Source organism: Castor canadensis, chromosome 12 (assembly GCF_047511655.1).
Source record: "Castor canadensis chromosome 12, mCasCan1.hap1v2, whole genome shotgun sequence".
Classification (NCBI taxonomy): domain Eukaryota; kingdom Metazoa; phylum Chordata; class Mammalia; order Rodentia; family Castoridae; genus Castor; species Castor canadensis.
In genome coordinates this window covers 122,111,289-122,117,288 of record NC_133397.1, presented here as the reverse complement: position 1 = coordinate 122,117,288, position 6,000 = coordinate 122,111,289, and the positions used below count along the sequence as shown (strand labels likewise).

Below are 6,000 nucleotides of genomic sequence, written 5' to 3'. Positions count from 1 at the left end.
ACAACATTCATTGCCCTACACACTAGGTCATCTCTTGCCCTTGGATCTCTGTATCTAAACCTGGAATTGTCTTGCCTATAATTCCGAGATGGTTTTCCATGGGAAGTTTTTTCTGCTTTGAGACTCCAAGGTAGGTCTCCTTGGGCTCCCACTATAACTGTATAACTATGAATTTTTCCTGTAGTGTTCATCAACTGTATTGTAAATACTTAGTTTTTCTTTTTTATCTATTATCTCCACCTGACTTTAATCTTCTTGAAGATTATGACAATTTCTTGTCCATTGCTGGAGTTTTCTCACTAGCCTAACAACAGCCAAGTAGAAAGTGCTCAGTACACACTTATGAGGAAAAAATAGATAAAGTTCATGGACTAGTTCTGAGGCTTTCACACTATGTTCTGATCTACAAAAAGATTGCATGTAATAAGTGCAGTACACACTCCTCTAAAATATGGTCCTTTTAAGCTGAAGGAATTTGAGAAAACTGCAGAAGAAGGAAAGTCTGATTTTTCCCTGATCTTCTTCCCTAGGTCATATGACCCCTGATGTGATGGGCGCCCTCTTTATATCCAGAGGAAAGGACTTTTTTTTGTCTCTGAAGATGTTAGGTGACAGGGAAGAATCTGAACAGGTAGGCTTACTGTTTCTTCAGATTGTTACCATTACATGATTCCCTTTTGCCTGTCCTATTTCTCCATGACTACCTACTTGTCATCACCTTTAACACAAAAGTATACAGGTTGTATACTTGTGGGTCTTTATTTCTTTATGAGGATTTTTTACCTTATCTAATTCATTCCTTTTCACTAGTGGGGTTGGTCACTACCTTAACCACCCTTAGGGTGCAAATGGCAAAATGTACTTTGGCCTCATTAGAAATGTTTATAATTAATGTATTGGATGAATAATCCAAGAACAACAATCAAATCTGTCGTTGTGGAAAGCTACACACTCTCTTCACTACTTACATAATGACAATAAGGATGAAATAATTTTATAGTATCATAGTTCAGAAGCTGCTACTTTGATGATTTCTAGTACAGAGAGACAGGCTTCCATGGAGTCTTTATTGGTGTTAAAATGAAGTCTTGATTCCAGTTCATTTACACAGGTGAGGATCAGATCCTGACTGTTTATTATTATTTTAAATTTTGCTTTGGACCTTCCAAGATTTCCTGTGTTTCTTCAGCAATCCGGTGGGCGATGGCCTGGAGACCTATAACGAAATATGAACGTTTTATATTTCTCTAAAATTTTCAAGTTATCTACCACATGTGATTGTATTATATTTCTGCTGAACGACTCCCTGATTAGTGACAGTCACAGATGCTGTTGTTACATTCTTGGAATTAGTATCTGAACAAAAATAAAGTTAATGTGCTCTTTTCTAAGTTACAATAAATTTCCAGGTACCACACAAATCATGAAAATAGTCAATGACAACAGATGTTGGCAATTACTTTGTATTTCTGTATTTGGAAAAATAAAATTGGGCATTGAATATGCATACCAAGTAGAATTTGTTTCTTTTAGGTTTAAATTTGTGAGGAGGTGGCTGCTGGAAGTTGTAAAACAAGGCAAAACTATGGTGTCGTGGTGTGAAACTGCAGCTCTAGTGTTAGGGAAAAGGTTAACAAATACCGCCATTTTGTCATGGGTAATTATGACCCTCGTGCTTGGATTTGCCTTTGAAAGCCAGAGAGCTGTCCCAAAGCTTTCCCACAAGAAAGAACCTTCTGAGAGGACATTCGTAAGTGTCATCTCAACAATTGTGGATTATTTGATCTGCATACTGGAGATATCTGGCATTCATATTGTTCAATATTGACTCTTCTTGACCGGGTGTCAAGGTCTGTTGTAGTTTTATAAGTCAGTATGTTAACAATGGTTTTATTTATTTATTTATTTACTATTGTTGTTGTGCTGGGAGGGAGTACATTGTGGCATTACAAAAGTTCTTACAATGTATCAAATGCATCATGGTTGAATTCACTCTCTCCACTGCTCTCTTTTTTTCCCCCAACAATGGTTTTAAATGAATTTCATTTTGGTGTTATATCTCATGAAATTAAAGAACAGTGCTTTCTTACTACTGTTTTGATAATGAGGAAACATCTGTAGGGTGATCTTGTTAGCTATTGAAGAGTGCTATTTCATAGTCTATTAATATGAAATACTATATTATGAAAGTAACTCAGATTTTCTTCTTTCCTCTGATTATTGTCTATTTTTATTCCACATAGAATGTTAGACTAACAGTGACTTCCTTTTCCTTTTTTTTTTGCAGATAAGGTCTCACTATGTAGCCCAGCTAGCCTCAAACTTGTGATTCTCCTCCTGCCTCAGCCTCCAGAGTGCTGGGATTGTAGGCATGAACCACTACACCCAGATGAGTTTTACTTTTTTAATCCTCAAGAATTATAAAAAATATATCCTAGTCTTTGAGGGTGGAGATAGGATAAACATTAAGTTAAGCATGGGCTAGAAAAAGCTGATCTGAGAGTTGACATCTTCTTTTAGGAAGAGTAACTGGGATGGCTGCTTCTAAGATAGCTAAGATGGTCTTCCAAAGATCCTCCTGCTCTCCAACTTCTTGTGCAGTCCCTTCTGCACTGTGGTAGGGTTGATTTGTACAACCAATAGAACACTGCAGAAGTGGTAGCATGTCACTTTCAAGACCACCTTATAAACGATATCACTGCTTCTGCCTCTCCCTCTTTATCTCTAATAACATACCCTGATGCAAGTCAGCTGCTGTGCTTCTCACTGGGAGAAGGACTGAGGCTTCTGGACAATAGCCAGTGAGGAACTGTGGCCACTTGGGAGCAGATCTTCCAGTCCTGGTCAAGCCTTCAGATGGTTGTCACTCCTGCTGACACCTGAACTGCATGCAGTCTTATGAGATTCCCAGCCAGAACCATCCTGCCAAGCCACTTCAAGATTTATTATGCTAGGACATAATAAATGTTTGTTGATTTAAGCCACCAAGTTTTGGAGCAATGGGTTACACAAGTGTAAACTGTCAACACAAAAGCCATAAGGAATCACACATTGTTGTACATAGCTTCATACATGCGTGTATGTTTATAAAGGCACACAAACCCTTAACTGTTTACATTTTTAAACCTTGGAAATTCTGAACTTCCCTGATAAGATATATGAGAAGGAATAAATAGAACAAGTTTTGTTACAAATTTTTGTGTCAGCAGCTCAGAAACTGGAGGGCATGAAGTACGAATGTTATGATGACAGGTTCTTTTTGTGCAGGGGCTAGACTCCTTGCTGGTTTATCTCTTGCCTGAAGGGACAGGATGGATCATTAAGTGACTCAGAATTATAAAAGGGAGGCAATGAGGTAAGTTATAGAGGTTATCTTAAAAAAATTTAAAACAGTCATGATATTCAAACCCAGGGACAATTATGTTACTCTTTGCTTGTGTAGGTTTGACACTGTTCAAGTAAGGTATGTAAGTTTTTAATGCCATAAAATAACATTACAGAACACAGAATAAGTTATAGCTAGCTGAGTCACTTAAAACACTGTCCTTTATATTCTCTTAGATCTGGAACCTAGAAGTCTGAAATCAAGATATTAGCAGGACGTTGTTCCTCTGACGACTTTAGGGGAGAATCTTTCCTGGTCTCAGGGATTCCTTGGTTCATATCAGTATAAATCCCATCTCTCTGCTCCTGTCTTCATGTGGCCTCCCCTCTGTGCCTTCTGTACCTTCTCCTCTTCGTGAAGGACACCTGTCATTGGATTTGGGGTTCATCCTAAATTCAGGATAACCTCATCTCATGACCTTTAACTTTTTTTCTCAAATAATCTCATCTTCATTGGTTCTGAGGGTTAAAACTTGGACACATCTTTTAGGAGGTCACCTCTCAACCCACTGTGCAAAGCAAGTATGGGATTTCTGCACAGGCGGTGGTGGCTGAGTCCTCAGGTACTTGAAGATTGTTCTTTGCTGGGTCATTAACTGAGTTGGAGCTGAGGAGATGGTGAAGAATTGTAGCAACAGCAATGATGGTGACACAGTCTCACCTTCTGAAAGCACTTTCATTACATTTCCCATAGACAATGCAGGAGGTAAGAATCATACTTATGTTATTAAGAAAAAAAGGGAAATGATGGATTTGAAGATGGCAACTCCGAAAGAAAACTGAAACAGATATAGAATGAAACAGCTGTATATCAATCATTTTAATAAGGAATTTTCTTAATCTTTGCTTATAATGTATAACTTTCAAGTAAAAATCCATGGATGAAGGCAAACAAAAACCATGGGAAAAACCTACATGTTACAGGATATATTTAAACCAACCCACTAACCTACCCTGCACACCTTTGAAAATCTGGGTAGGAATAATGGTTAAGTTAATATGGTATGCATTTTAGGACTATCAGAGTAGACTTAACAATAAATATGATTACACATTACACTTAGACTATCTGTGAGCCAAACTCATGTTTTTCTTTCTTTTTAAAATAGCTTTATTATATTAATGAAATTAATGTAAGTTAATAATATGAGGGGATTTCATTATGGTAATTCCATACATATCTACAGTGTACTTTGAATAAGTTTATCCCTTCCAGTGCCTTCTCATTCCTCTCTCCTCCTTCCTTTTACATACAGTGTCTGGTGGGTTTCGTTATGCTGTCTTTGAACATACACATGGAGCATATTTCAGTCTGTTTCCCCCTCAATATCCTTTCCTTTCCCCATCCCCCCTTTCATTGATCCCTTGCAGACTTCACTTACATCCCATTATCTTCGTCGTCGTCATTTTAGGTTTAGGTTCCACAAATAAGAGAGATCATGTGATATTTGTCTTTTCATCTTGGCTTATCTCACTCACCATGATGATTTCCAGTTCCAGCCAATGCTAGCAAATGGCATAATTCCATTTTCCCTAATGGTTGAGTAATAGTCCATGATACATTTGTGTATATATATATATATATATAATACATTAGCTCTACATTATTCATATTATACAATACATGTACATATATGTACAAGAGTAGCAAGAGGGGTCATATCATAGATCTATTTTTGGTTTGTTGAGAAACTTCTATACTTATTTCTGCAGTAGTTGCACCAGTTTATATTTCATGAACAGTGAGCAAAGGTTCCTGCATCCTTGCCAACATTTGTTGTTTGCTTTCTTGATGATTTCCAATCTGACTGCATGTTTTCTTTTAAAATGGAAACATCATTGTCATATTTTACAAAATATTTTATTTCATTTTCTCAGATCCTATGACAACACAGTCAGATAGGTATGATCCTCACCATTTGTGAGAGATTTTTTTTGTAATGGTGGCTTCAATAACCCTTCCTGTCCCTGCACTAACACTTTTCTGCTACCCAGTCATCAAGGGTGATTGGTTCCTCTGTCTCTTGAGTCTGGAATGGCTATGTGTCTTGCTTTGAATTGTAGAGTGCAGTAGAAATGATGTCCTGCTTCTTTTAAGTCTATGCCTCAAGAGATTTTGCTGCTTCTCCTCTCCCCTTCCTGGAATTCTGGGTCACCCTCCTTGAGGAGGCTTAGATATCTTGAAATATCTGTGTTGTATAGAGTACATGAGAATTTCTTGCATATAGTCAGGTCTAGAAGTAGACAATCAGTCAATGCAGGTATATAGGCTTAGTTCCTTGGGGACCATAAAAGGTCTAGGACTAATCTAGTGTAAGGGAAGGAAAAAGACCATCAAACATTCTATTAGTGTATAATAATTATAAAAAATGGTGGGTGGGTTTCATTATAGCATTCCCATATGTGTATCTAATTTACTTTGATCATACTCTACCCACCACTGCCCCTTTCCTTCTCTCCCTTTTCCCCTCCTGTTGGTCCCCTTCTTCTTATCAAATAGTCCCGCTTGTACTTTCATCTTGAAAAAAAGCCATTTTTGAAGTAAAAGATGAACAAATTCTGTGAAACTAGCTTTGATTTTATTATTAATAGCCTTGATCTTTCTGCTTCAGCCAT

At 37.4% G+C, this 6,000-nt stretch overlaps 1 long non-coding RNA gene across 1 annotated transcript in view; it reads right to left on the bottom strand.

Annotated features, from left to right (window-relative positions):
- Positions 1 to 1,021: 1,021 nt before the first annotated feature.
- The window catches only part of LOC141415094 (uncharacterized), a 62,667-nt gene continuing 57,688 nt past the window's right edge, over positions 1,022 to 6,000 (bottom strand). The window contains exon 4 of the long non-coding RNA XR_012440119.1: positions 1,022 to 1,216. This is a non-coding gene — a long non-coding RNA (uncharacterized lncRNA). The remainder of the gene's footprint in view (positions 1,217 to 6,000) is intronic.